General features: G+C 47.2%; 1 protein-coding gene across 1 annotated transcript in view; it reads left to right on the top strand.

Moving 5' to 3' along the window:
• The first annotated feature begins 13,517 nt into the window (after positions 1-13,517).
• AIFM2 (AIF family member 2) overlaps positions 13,518-14,493 on the top strand; it is a 59,982-nt gene continuing 59,006 nt past the window's right edge. The window contains exon 1 of the mRNA XM_073685848.1: positions 13,518-13,669. The gene's annotated coding sequence lies outside the window, so the exon portion shown is untranslated. The remainder of the gene's footprint in view (positions 13,670-14,493) is intronic.

Here is a 14,493-nt window from a genome sequence, read left to right as displayed (position 1 = left end):
ACTATGTACAAATATATGAAGGGACAGTACAAAGACCTTTCTACTGATCTTTTTACTCTGAGGCGGGGGCAAGGGGGCATCTTCTACGTCAGGAGGAAAGAAGGTCTAATCATAATCACAGATTCTTTACTGTAAGAGCAGTGAGACTATGGAAACTCTCTGCCCCATGATGTTGTAATGAGTGATTTGCTACTAAAATTTAAGAAGGGCATGGATGCGTTTCTTGAAAAGTATAGTATTACAGGTTACATATACTAGATTCCTTGATGGAGCGTTGTTCCAGGGAACTAGTCTGATTGTCGTATGGAGTCAGGAAGGAATTTTTTTCGCCAATGTGGAGCTTAGTGTTGCCACATGTTTTTTTCTTTTTGCCTTCTTCTGGATCAACATGTTAGGCTATGGGTTGAGCTAGATAGACTTAGTCTTCCTTCAACCTTAAAAGCTATGTTACTATGTTACTATCCTGAACTGGATGCGCTGCTGGAGAAAACACAGAAGCAGTGTGCTCACTTCCTCCATTCGTACCCCTCAGGTCATCAACTTGCATTGATACAGAGCTCTTTGTCCCTGACAGTTAACCAGTTGATATGTGATGTGCCGACATGGTAGAATTCCACTCTGCACATGTTGCAGTGACTGTGGCAGCAGCAACGAGCCCTGACACAGTAACTCATGTCGTATGGCCTGGGCCAACTCATTATGGACGTGGTGCAAATCACGTTTGCAGAGTGGGAACAGATTAAGGACCTCTGCACCCTTCTGCACAGTTTTGAAATGGCTACTAAGATGGTTAGCACTGTTGATGATGATCACTATTCTGGTCATCTACATGCTGGAGCAGACTTTGAATACCCTGCAGGAGGAGGTGGTGGTCCCAGATATAGAGGAGGAAGCAGAGGAGGATGCGGAAGGGATAACAATGTCTCTAAATTCCAGACTGTCATCACACAGGCGGGTGACAAGGGAGGGTGGATTACAGCGATCGAGTGGGGCTGGTGATACCAGACAAACTGTTAGTGAAAGTTCAGGAGCGGAGGAACAAATGGAGAAGGAAGAAGTGATGGGCGAGCAATAGTCAGGAGATGAAGAGGATAATCATCCCCTCTCTGTTGTTTGTGGTTGGCGGGAGGTAACAGAGGAAACAAGCATCAGTGTTACCCAGCTACCAACACACCATGGGCTTGGAATGCATGGAAGAGCCTGACACATGAGCACCTTCTGGCTGCACTATCTGCAACATGATCCCCATATAGTTAGGATTCAAAATAGTGCTGACTACTGGGTTGCCACTTTGTTAGATCCACGTTATCAGAGTAATTTTTACCAGATGCTTCCCGCCCTGGAAAGAGACCAGTGCATGCTAGAATATCGAAGCACTCTTTTAGACAACCTTAAAAGAGGTTTTCCCCAAGACAGCAGTGAGGTGTGCATCGTAGTTCTAGACTTCCAACCTCAGGAACGTCAATTCGTCAACTCAAAAACATTAGTAGCAACACCGGTGTAAGTGGCAGAAGCAATTTCTGTGAGTCCTTTCACACATATTTTAGACCAGCTTGTGCACAACAGAATACAAGTCTGACATGTGGTGAACGACTGGAGAGGATGGTGCAGGAGTATCTCAAGCTCAATATCAATGTAGCATCAGCCTCTCTGCCTCCTGCCAGGCAGAGACGCCGTCCCTCTCACCTCCCCGTTCCCCGCGCGGCGTCCTCCTGCGCTCCTCTTCCTGCACCGGCCGGCGCACGTTCTTTCCCCGGCATTGTGCTTAGGGCACGCGCGCGCACGCTCCCTCTCTCTTAAAGGGGACGCGCGGGCCGCCCTAAGGAGTCCCCGGCCAATAGCCGGAGGACCTCCCATATTTAAGGCACCTCCTCCAAAATGGAGGTGCCTGAGCAAAGTTGTTGCACAGTTACTTATCTCTGCTTCAGCCCTCAGGTTCCGCTGCTAGCCTGACTCCTCATCCTGCCTGCCAGCCTGTTATCTGCCTGTTACCTGCCGAGCCTGCCAGCCCGCTCACCTGGAGCGCTCACCTGTCACCTGCCTGTTACCTGCCTTGTCTGACAGCCCGCTCACCTGGGAGCACCCGCCTGTTACCTGCTGTGTCCGTCAGTCCGCTCACCTGGGAGCGCTCACCTGTTACCCGCCTGTTACCTGCCTGTCCTGTCAGCCCGCTCACCTGGGAGCACCCGCCTGTTACCTGCTGTGTCCGTCAGCCCACTCACCTGGGAGCACCCGTCTGTTACCTGCTAGCCTACCTGGAGGCTCCACCGTCACTTGCTGTGACCTCCTGCATGGTAAACCTAGAGACAACTACTTGCCCTGCTGTCACGTACCGTGACCACCTGTCAGCTAACCAGAGACTTCTGCCTACTTGCTGTGTCCATCCGTCATACCGGTCAGTCCCAGCCATCTGACCTGTGGGAGCCACCTGCTCTCTTACAAGGTCGTCCCCAGAGTAGCACCTGGTCCCTCTGCCCGGATCCTCCCTGGTCACGGAGTCGTTAGCCGCCGTCCAACCAAGGTCGGTTCGGATTGATACTTAGTCACGCCCCTCTGGGTCCCTCCTTGCACCGCAGCACAGAGGTTCCACCACCCGGACCCGTAACAATCAATACCATCAGGGAGGGTTTGGACCCTTTTGCAGTTTGGTCTTCAAAAATGGAAGAGTGGCCTGAGCTCGCCTGTCACGCCTTGGAGGTTTTATCATGCCCAGCAGCCAGAGTTCTCTCAGAACGTGTCTTCAGCGCTGCTGGTGGTGTCCTAACGGATAAGCGCAGCTAGCTGTCCCCTGAAAGTGTAGACCGCCTAACTTTCATCAAGATGAACAAGTTATGCATCTCCAAGGACTTTAGCACCCCAATCGCAGACTGTGTAGACTAGGCAATGTTGTAGTTTTTAGTGTGCTGCATTGATCTCGCAAAATTGCAGTCTGTGATATCTTTGTTATGGCTTCTGTGCCTGCTCTTGCTGCTGCTGCTGCTGCAGATGTTAATAATAATGTTTCTTAATGTGGAGACACCTGGTTGGGTCTCCATCTGCTGGGTTGGCTGTAGTGGAAGAGGTGTCAGTTCCCATTATACTATTTCGACTCTACTGAAATTGATGCCACTTTGGTGGTGTCTGCCCCTAATTTTTTTAAATTTGAAGACTCCTGATTGCGTCTCCATCTGCTGGGTTGGTTGTAGCAGAAGAGGAGTCAGTCCCCATTATACTATTTCTACTCTGGTGAAATTGATACCACTTTGGTGGTGTCAGCCCCTAATTTTTGGAAATGTGGAGACTCGTGGTTGGGTCTCCTTCATGTGTATTGCCTGTAGCAGTAGGGCTCCCAGACTCGCAGGCGTCCACTTACTTTCAGTCAACTACCTGTGTTACTATCCTTAATTTTTTGTACCAATACTGCTCGATGAAACTGTTTTTTTCTGCCAGCTAAGTGTGGCTGAGCAGAAAAGCAGCTTAAGCTGTAGCATGTGGTATCAGGCCTACCAGCACAGCAGGCCGACACCGATCCCTCCCCCACTCATCTTAATTTGAAGTTAAATTTAAAGCTGTAAATGCTGGCCCAGACCATGATATTTCATGCATGGCCCATGTCTGACTGCTGCTATGCCATTATAACATTTGTACTGTGGGTCAATTGATGCCACTTTTCCTGGTCTCTGCCCATAAATTGAGCTGTTTTGGCAGCTATTTGGCCCGTTTGAAGGTGTTGTGTATGCGTTTTGTTTTGCCTCCCATTGAATCCAATGGGGCTCAGTATGTTCGTCGAACTGTTTGTCAAATTATTCGGCAAACATCGGGAAGTTCGCTGAGCTGAAACAAACCGAACATTTAAAGGTTCGCTCATCTCTACTTAGAATCTACAATGAGGTGGGGGTCACACAAAGTACAGGTACCTATTAACAATGATGGTCCAGTCACCTTGAGGGAATGGGGGATAGATATTGCCTGCATGAGCTAATCACCAGCCAATATTTGTAGTGCTTTTTGGGTGCGGTGTAGTTTGATGGAGAATTATGTTTAGAGAAGTAGTGAATGGGTTACATATAAAGGGACTTTGATTAGGGAATATGATAGGCCACCCTAAACAGATGTGTTTTTAGAGAGACCCTAAAACTGTGTAAGTTGTGGTTTGTCCTAATTTCTTGGAGTAGAGTATTCCAAAGAATAGGTACAACTCAGAAGAAGTCTTGGAGCCAGAAGTGAGAGGCACGGATTAGGGCGGATGTTAGTCGAAAATCGCTTGAAAAGCGTAGTGAACGGGTAGGCCGATGAAAAGAAATGAGGGAGGAGATGTAGGGGGGTGCCTCACTGTGGAGAGCTTTTTGGGTGAGAACAAGCAATTTAAATTGGATCCTACAATGTATGGGCAGCCAATGCAATTACTGGCACAGAGTGGAAGCGTCCGAGTAGCGATAAGCCAGATAGATGACCCTGGCTGCTGCATTAAGGATGGACTGGAGAGGGGAAAGTCGTGTTAGGGTGAGGCCAATTAATAGAGAGTTACAGTAGTCAAGGAGGGAGTGGATGATGGCAACAGTGAGGGTTTTTGTTGTTTCAAAGGTGAGAAAGTGGCGGATTCTAGGGATGTTCTTCAGGTGCAAGCCGCAAGAGCGAGCAAGAGATTGTATATGGAAGGTGAAGGAAAGATTGGTGTTAAACATAACACCCAGACTGCGAGCCTTCTGGCTCTGCATTATTGTGCTGCAACACACGGAGAGGGAGATGTCAGGTTTAGGGAGATAAGTAGACGGTGGGAGCAGAAGTTCAGTTTTGGAAAGGTTGAGTTTCAGATAGAGAGCGTGTGAGAGTGTGAGCTGTGATAGCAGCAGGAGAGCATTAGGACCGTGTGGGTTTTGCCTGGCTAAGCTAAGAGCAGGGCCAGACCGGGAGACCCTGTGTGTTCTGAGGATGTTTGCTGTGTGAGACGCTGGAAGGAGAGTCTGAGGAGAGCTGTGAGGACTGAACTTCAACAAGACTCTCTTTCTACAAGCTCTCCTGTCGGGGGTTGTTAACCCCTGGCCCTGGTGAAGCTGTGTTCCTGCTTAAGAACGAGTGCTGAGCTGGGGAAAGCTGTGTGGCTCTTTGGAGTTTGGTGGAAGTCCATGTTGAGTGGACTAGAGACTTTGTGATGAACGAGCCAAGTGTTGAGTGAGAGGGAAAGAGATTGAGGATATCATCTCTGTGACGGAGCGCGTGGTCGGTTGTCTGGAAGCCAGTGAGTGACTGCGAGAGCAGAGATGGTGCCATTCACATTGAGAGGATACTGACAAGCCTGGTGAAGAGTTCTTCCTGGACCTTAACCTGAGGCTACAGGACATCGGCCGACAAGACAAGGAACCTTTGCTGTTGTTGTAAACATTGCTTTTTATTTGGCGCCAAAGTTTTCTGGGACTAGCTGTAGCTACCACGATTCACAGGCCTGTGATAGACCACATCTGAGGTTAACGGTACCGTAACTTTAAGATACCTGGGTATCCCTATGCTAGGGGTATAAGAGCAATTGGTGTAGTTTCATGCATTGTTTTTATTAATAGGGGTAGGATTGTACTCAGTGTACCATTTCAGGAGTCCCCATAGAAAAACCTCACTAGATTGACGCTGTGTTTAGGTAAAATTGTTCCAGATCTTTAGTATAATTCACATTAACAGGGAACTTTGAGATTGGCACATTGATTTCAGTTTTTGCTGATTGTGTGTAGTTAGAAGAGACAGTGTCCCAGGTGGAACCTGAGACTGATTCATGCAATACTGAATTTTAGTCAAACCCCTGTTTTAGTAAAGAAAGTGTAGTTTATTTCTGTCTCTGTCTCACTGGATCTCTCTCGGACCTCCGGTTATTACATTTTTGGCGTAGTCGGCAAGATCCAGTGCTTGTCATGGATGGAGGCGAGGGAAGAAATGACTTTGCCGCACCAGCTGCCTCCCCGCGGAAGCGAAACCCCTGGCAGCCACAGCAACTTTGGGAGGGTATGTGCCGGTAGGAGCCTTACTCCAGGACATGCCGAAATACTACGGGCGTAACATGGCATTGCAGGATTGGACTGTGAGGGTCCGGAGTATTCCGCGGGTGTGTAATCTGGCCCCAAGCGAACTAGACAGAGATAGACACCGAAGCACCTGGCTAGAGAGACAGTCAAACAACACTGAAGTTCAGCAAGGCCAGAAGGGCGGAGCTGGAATATATAGGCAGATGGTCACGTGACCGCAAAACACAAGACAGAAAAAACTAACAGGAGGGTTCTAACAGGTGGAGCCGCAGTCTGCCAGGTCGTCGTCCTCAAATGGTTCAAGTTCTCATCCACGAAGAGCAGTCACCTGTTGGAGGCGTGGGCATCGGGGGCACATCTCCCGATACTGCCGGATGTCTGCAACCCCGAAGCCTCCTTCGCCAGCATTAAACTCCCAGCCGCTGCCTTGAGACGGTAAGCAGCAGCGGCCCACTCCCCACATAGCCCTCGACGGGATGAACAAGATTTGTTCACATGCAGGATCATGGGGCACGGATTACCAAGCGTTTTGTAAGCGTTTACAATGCGGAAATTCCGCATCAAAAACGCTTGAAAAACACATAGTGGGCACACAGCCTAAATCATCAGATGTATGCCAGTGAGGGGCCCCGATACTGGGCACGTGCTACCCACCTTCGACCCACACAGAGAATGTTACACTGTCTAGTGTTGAGCTGCGATCCCTGGTGGTCGGGTGGGCCTGGTCCGAGTGCCATCGCGGACCATGATCTCGCTAGTGCCCCAACAAGAAGAACTCTACCGGTGGGGGCTGTGCAGAGACTGAATGGGCTTGAAGCACTACTCGAGCCAGCCCCAGAGAAGTCCTCGTTCGCCAAGGTACACGTGGCCCAGTCTCGGGCGATTGTGAAGAATGGACGGGTGCCGGTCAGATGCATCAACAATTCCTGCTGGGACCATTCTGGCTGAACTGTTCATGCCGGCGGGGAAGGTGCCTGACAAGGCAGTGTTCGAACTGCACCCAGATGAACAGTCTTCCTGGACATACGCGGTCGTCCAGCCGGGCAGCACTCTATCCTTACCTGAGAGTGAGATACCACACCTCTGAGTGAGATGCAGTACCTCTGTGGCGACTGAACCCGCAGGGGTGCCACACACCCCCTTGATAAAACACAGCACGTCCGCGGGCTGGAACAGAGTAAAACACAAAATATTTTAAAGACATGCATCACATAGAAGAATTTTTAAACAACTTTTTCTTCCCTTTATGGGAGGCACATCACTTGAACGTTACTGGTTTCTATTAGCATATCAAACATTATAAAAGCATTTTCAATAACATTCTCCTTCACATATAAAACATTTTTCACATGAAACACTTTTCAGCAGATACAGTGAGATATTTTAACCGGGTGTCCATCTCACTGAAAAGGGTGCAACCGGGTGTCCATCTCACTGAAAACCCTTAACGTAGGCCCTGAGCTTGGCTTCAGGGCATAGAAGATCCAGGCGTTGGACCACGTCTTTGGCCACACCAAACGGATTTTTGTTCTGAGGTCAGTTTTGTTGCATAAAACCAATAAGGGGCACTTTAAGAAGTGCAACTGTTTACAAGTTAAGTTTTTGGCTCCTCAAAGTCCTCAGCCTCTCAGTCTTTGGTACCCTTACTGGGTAATTATACACACAAAAACAAACTTTTTATCAAACTTGCAGTGTCTCTGCTGTACCCTTCCGGGTAACTATATACAGTATTTTTTTTTTTTAAAGAAACAGTCCAATAGTGGTGCTCCCTCGGGGGAAGCACCTGTCCTCAATAGGCTGGCCCAGCCTGGTCATCAGCTCTATATGGCGAGGGTACACTCTCCTCCACCACCCTGTGGACATTCAGGGCATACCAGCCCCCCTCTATGCCTGGTGTAGGTGACGTTATCACCAGGGTATAGATTCCGATCAGCATGTCCTTCCTTTAGGTGGGACTTCACGTCCCTCCTGTTAACAAAGAGATCCGTCTCGGCCTGTGGATCCCGGATGAAACCCCATCCTCCATCCAGGTTGAACTTCACCACGGTCCCCTCGGCACGGGGACCGTGTGCGGCCTCCTTGTTTCTGCGGGCCCGGGCCTTCTCCTCCATATTTCGGGCCTCCATCCTCTCCCAGCGCTCCCGCCGGATGCGCCGCTCCTTCTCCAACTGCTCGAGCTCCCTTTTACAGTGCTCCACCAGGCGCGCAGCTTCTGCCTTAGTCTCCCGGGGAAATCCCATGAGGTCCCCCCCCAGGGTTCTCCCACAGGAACTGGTCCTCTTCACTCCTGGAGATGACTAAGGGCTCAGGAGCGGGTATCAGTGGGAGGCTACGATCCTCCACCTCTGCGGACCAGTCCCAGGGCAGGCGGTAAAAACACCCACAGATTGGGTGAAAGACCAGTACGATTGCCCAGACATTGCACTAGTGCACAATTGGGTACAAAAAGGGGTCTGGCCGCGTGCAGAGGACAAGGCCCGGCTGTCCACGGAAGGAATGAAACTACTGCGACAGTGGGATAAGTTGTGTGTGGAACAGAGCCTCTTGTACCGTAAGGTGTACCTGCCATCTGAGCTGCAGCACCGGTACCAGCTAGTAATCCCTATGGGGATGGGTCCGATGGTCGCTCGCGAGGTGCATGAGAAGGAGGCCCACTTTGGGAGTCAAAAGACACTTTAGTGGCTACAGCGAGTCCTCTATTGTCCTGAATTGGGGGGGATGGTGACAGAGGCGTGTCGGCAGTGTCGGGTCTGTGGGTTCAGTAAGAGCCCTGAGCAGCTCGCTCCCTCAGAGTTGCTCATGATTGACTATGCCTTGATAGGATACTCAACGTCTGGGTATTCCTATTGCTTGGTAATGACAGACCACTTCACCAAGTATGCTGTAGCGGTGCCGACAAGAGATCAGACGGCGGAGTCGGTGGCTGATGCCATGTGTCGACATTTCATCCAGGTGTTTGGGTGTCCACAAAGAATACACTCGGATCAAGGGGCATGTTTCCAGGGGGCATTGATGAAGGAGCTGTACCAGCTGTATGTCATCTAACCGTTGAGAACAACACCTTACCACCCCCAAGGTAATCGGATTCTATTGCAGATGTTGAGGACGTTGGAGGGTAAACAGCAGGTACGCTGGAATGAGTATCTCCTCGAATTGATGTGTGCCTACAATAATAGAGTACACAGCACTACTGGTTACTCACCACACATGTTGATGTTCGGGAGGCCAGGGTGGGATATTGAGGATTTGAGCACGACAGGTCCCTCCTCCAATCCCCCTTGGACCGCATCAGAATAGGTTCGAGAACATCGGCGGCGATTAAGGGAGGTGCATCAGGTGGTGGGTTATCGACTCAGTCAGGTGACCCATAGGGACGTGCATCCTGTGCAAGCCGAGCCTTTCTCCCTGGGGGATAGAGTGTTGGTGAGAATCAAACGATGGGTCAGGAAGCTGAGTGAACGATGGGAGGCGACTCCAAACATGGTAAAAAAATGGGTAAGCCCTGAGATAACAGTCTACGAAGTCGAGCCGGTGGAGACAGGGGGACCAACCCTTAATCTTCATCGTAACATGCTACAACGGTGCTGGCTTGAAGATGCGGTCCCCATTCTCACAGAACCACAGGCCTTTTCCCCGAGGGTTGGGCATTCCTAATGCTCTTGAATTTGATGGTGAGTCTCCCTCTGCGCCTGTTTATTTGCCCCCTGCAATCAATCTGTCCCTGTGTGGAGAGAGTGTTGAGAATGTGGTATGTCCTTCAGAGAACAGGGAATCAGGTCAGTTACCTGTCCCGGATGATGTGGCACAGGGCGCCACACCTCAGGAGAGAGCAGCCTCATTGGCTCCCTCTGATGACACCGCTGAAGAGACTTCTGCCCCTTTGGGGACCGAGTCTATTGGGGTGGGTCTCAGGAGAACTACTTGAGCTACAGCGGGTATACCCCCACAGCGCTATGCACAAGACGAATTTGAGTGGAGTGGGGAGGTGTGTCGAGGACGCCAACCTCTATTGGGGTGGCATGTGAGAGTGTGAAATGTGATAGCAGCAGGAGAGCATTAGGACCCTGTGGGTTTTGCCTGGCTGAGCTAAGAGCAGGGGCAGACCGTGAGACCCTGTGTGCTCTGATAGTGTCTGCTGTGTGAGGCGCTGGAAGGAGAGTCTGAGGAGAACTGTGAGGACTAAACTTCAACAATACTTTTTCTCTACAAGCTCTCCTGTCGGGGTTGTTAACCCCTGGCTCTGGCTAAGCTGTGTCACTGCTTAAAAATGAGTGCTGAGCTGGGGAAAGCTGTGTGGCTCTTTGGAGTTTGGTGGAAGTTCATGCCGAGTGGATTAGAGACTTTGTGCTGAACGAGCCAATTGTTGAGTGAGAGGGAAAGAGACTGAGGATATTATCTCTGTGACGGAGCGCATGGTCGGTTGTCTGGAAGCCAGTGAGTGACTGCGAGAGGAGAGATGGTGCCATTCACATTGAGAGGATACTGACAAGCCTGGTAAAGAGTTCTTCCCGGACCTTAACCTGAGGCTACAGGACTAAATTCCCCGGCGTGTGGGCTCGGCATCAGCCGACAAGACAAGGAACCTTTGCTGTTTTTGTAAATGTTGCTTTTTATTTGGCGCCAAAGTTTTCTGGGACTAGCTGCAGCCACCGCGATTCACAGGCCTGTGATAGACCACATCTGAGGTTAACGGTACCGTAACTTTAAGATACCCGGGTATCCCTATACTAGGGGTATAAGAGCAATTGGTGTAGTTTCATGCATTGTTTTTGTTAATAGTGGTAGGATTGTACTCAGTGTGCCATTTCAGGGGTCCCCATAGAACACCCTCACTAGATTGACACAGTGTTTAGGTAAAATGGTTCCAGATCTTTAGTATAATACACATAAACTGGGAACCTTGAGATTGGCACACTGATTTCAGCTTTTGCTGATTGTGTGTAGTTAAAAGAGACAGTGTCCCAGGTGAAACCTGAGACTGATTCATGGACGACTGAATTTTAGCCTAACCCCCGTTTTAGTAAAGAAAGTGTTTATTTCTGTCTCTGTCTCAGTTTGTGACTCACTGGATCTCTCTCGGACCTCCGGTTATTACAAGGGGACATGATGTTGGAAACTGCGGAGAGACTGTCACTGGTGTTCTGTAGTACAGAGAGGGTAAGGTCAGTGGATGAAGTGTATAGTATGTCATCAGTATAAAGATGGTACTGAGAGCCAAATTTGCTGATGGTTTGTCCAACTGGGACTGTGTAGAGAGAGAATAGAAGAGGGCCAAGGAACCCTGAGGGACCCCAATAGTGAGAGGAAGAGGGGAAGAGCTGGAGCCAGCGAACGATACACTGAAAGAGAGGTCAGAAAGATAGGTGGAGAACCAGGAGTGAGCAGTGTCCTTTATGCCGATTGAGTGGAGCATAGAGAGTAGGAGATGGTGGTCAACAGTGAACAGTGATGCTGGTCAACATAAATAAATATTTTTATGAAAAGAAAATAAACAAAAAAAAGTACACATATTTGGTGTCGCCACATCCAGAAAGACTCGACCTATAAAACTGTGCTACAAGTTAACCCCTTCAGTGAACACCATAAAAAAAAAAACTAGGCAAAAAACGATTCTTTATCATCATACCGCCGAACAAAAAGTGGAATAAAATGCGATCAAAAAGATGAATGTAAATAAAAATTATATCTATGAAAACATCATCTTGTCCCGCAAGGTAAGAAACAAGCTGCAATCCAGCTTCATCAGCAGAAAAATAAAAAGTTATAGCTCTCAGAATAAAGCGATGCAAAAATGATTATGTTTTCTATAAAATAGTTTTTATTGTGTAAAAGCACCAAAACCAAAAAAAAAACTATATAAATGTGGTATCGCTGTAATCGTACTGACACGAAGAATAAAGCTGCCTCAGAAATTTTACCACACGCAGAACGATATATAAAAACAAAAACAAAAATCAATTGCTGGTTTTTGATCATTCTGCCTCCCAAAAATCAGAATAGAAAGCGATCAAAAAATGTCACCAAAATGGTACGGTATGCTCAGGAGAAATTGCACAACAAACTGTATGGTGCATTTTCACCTGTTACCCTTGTCAAAATAAAAAAAATTTAGGCTGAAAGAAAATTTTTGTGAGAAAATGTGATTTTTTTATTTTCACTGCTCAACCTTATAAACTTCTGTGAAGCACCTGGGGGTTCAAGGTGTTCACCGCACATCTAAATATGTTCCTTGAGGGGCCTAGTTTCCAAAATGTAACTTGTGGGGTGTTTACACTGTTTAGGCACATCAGAGGTTCTCCAAACGCGACATGGCGTCCACTAATTATTCAAGCAAATTTTGCTGTGAAGCATCTGAATTGTTGATAAACTTCTTAAATGTGATTTTGAGCACCTTGAGGGGTTTATAGAAGGGTGTCACTTTTGGGTATTTTCTGTGATATAGACCCCTCAAAGTCACTACAAATGTGATCTGGTCCCTAAAAAATTGTTTTGTAAATTTTGTTGTAAAAATGAGAAATCACTGGTCAACTTTTAACCCGTCTAACTTCTTAACAAAAAAATGAATGTTTCAAATATTGTGCTAATGTAAAGTAGACATGTGGGAAATGTTAGTTATTAACTATTTTGTGTGACATACCTCTCTGATTTAATAGGATAAACATGAAAAGTTTGAAAAATTGCAAAATTATCAATTTTCACCAAATTTCAGATTTTTTTCACAAATAAGTGCAAGTCATATCAAACAAATTTTATCACTATCATGAAGTACAATATGGCATGAAAAAATAATCTCAGAATCAGTGGGATCCGTTGAAGCGTTCCAGAGTTATTACTTCATAAATTGACACTGGTCAGAATTTTACATTTTGGCTTGGTCAGGAAGGTGAAAACAGGCTAGGAGCGTGAAGGGGTTAAAGAGGCATCTATTATTTAAATCATCATTCATCACATTACCCTCCCTAATGTGCTCAGATTTGGGATTCGTTATCAGCCCCCTGTTCAGAGGCCCGTCCCCCACTGTTCAATAAGCACCTGGTGTTGCAACGATTTCCCACTGTTATGTTATTTTCTATTGGAGAGCTAAAACCAGGTGAGGAACAATCAGAGAAAAGGTATAATAGAAACAAGTCACCAATTCTGCATTTATCACCCACTCCTGATTTTGGCTCCCACTCCTGAGAACAAATACTGACCGAATACTGACCAAATACTGATAGTGGGGCCATGGCCTTTATCATAGTAACAAATCCTGCTCCAACTGCAAGTCCAATCACCCAAACTAACAGCATCATAGAGACCTATGGCAGTGGACTCCTTACCGACAAGCTCCTTTGATTGCACTTCTTCTATATAAATATTTGAACTGGAAATAATTGCACGTATAGTACTAGTGTATTAGAAGGAATGTGTGTTTCACATATGTCTCTATGAGGAGCCATTTAACTTACTACTAATTTAATTCTCAAGAATATTAATATATATTTCTATGCAAAAAAAAAAATAAAAAAATCTTGCAATACATAAAAGCATCAGTAGATGGCAGCCTGTGACACAGTAGCTGTAGTTCTGATGAGTCATGCTGCGCGTGCAGGACTGGACCTGTGTACATAGAGCTGTGCTGGGATCGGCCGGAGCTGTGCATGTCGGGGTCTGGAGTAGCTGAAGTCGCCCTGTGATCGGTGAGTGGGCTTCACAGTGTCCCCTGCAATCACATCCTGTGCTTTGACTAATGTAGCCCCAGTCACTGCTCCAGCAGAACAGGGGGTGTCACATAGAGTGCTGCACTGTGGCTCCATGTTCTGCTAAGTGCATGTGAAGAGGCAATGAGGATCATGGTGAAGGATGCAGTCACTTCTATCCATTTATAAAAGTTAGAAAAAGTGCCACATTTATAGAACTGGCAAACTGACCTCACATTGCAGACACTTTTCTTCCAGTGTGTGACGGAATAGCCTGGTAACTTTCTTCTACAGATTACAACGATTACGGTGATACCAAAGTTATATTGATTTTTAGTGTTTTAATGCTTTAAAAACTAACTGCTTTCTGGTACCATTATTTTATTTTATTTATTCTCAGCTGATTTGTCAGGCCTTGCTCTCATCTGCATATAAATTGGACAAGTGCAATCCAATAAAAAATCAAGATCCGATGGCATTTATACCAGTGTTATTCAGTGAGGCTGTGTTCATCTGCGATATATACTGTGTGTGTGTGTGTGTGTGTGTGTGTGTATATATATAATCAGTGCCTACAAGTAGTATTCAACCCCCTGCAGATTTAGCTGGTTGACACATGCGGAATTAACTTGGCATTGTGACATTTGTACTGTAGATCAGCCTGGAAGTGGGAAATGCACTGCAGCAAATTTTTTTTTTTTTTTAAAACGTTAAAAGTTAATTCAGAGTGTCATTTATTATTCAACCCCTCAAACCACAAGAATTCTGTTTGGTCCCCCTAAAGTATTAAGAAGTAGTTCAGGCACCAAGAATAATGAGCTTCA

Source organism: Phyllobates terribilis, unplaced genomic scaffold (assembly GCF_046119375.1).
Source record: "Phyllobates terribilis strain yellow unplaced genomic scaffold, ASM4611937v1 Scaffold_5__5_contigs__length_657084704, whole genome shotgun sequence".
Classification (NCBI taxonomy): Eukaryota; Metazoa; Chordata; class Amphibia; order Anura; family Dendrobatidae; genus Phyllobates; species Phyllobates terribilis.
Note: the sequence above shows the minus strand (reverse complement) of the source record. Positions and strands in the feature narration are given on the sequence as shown.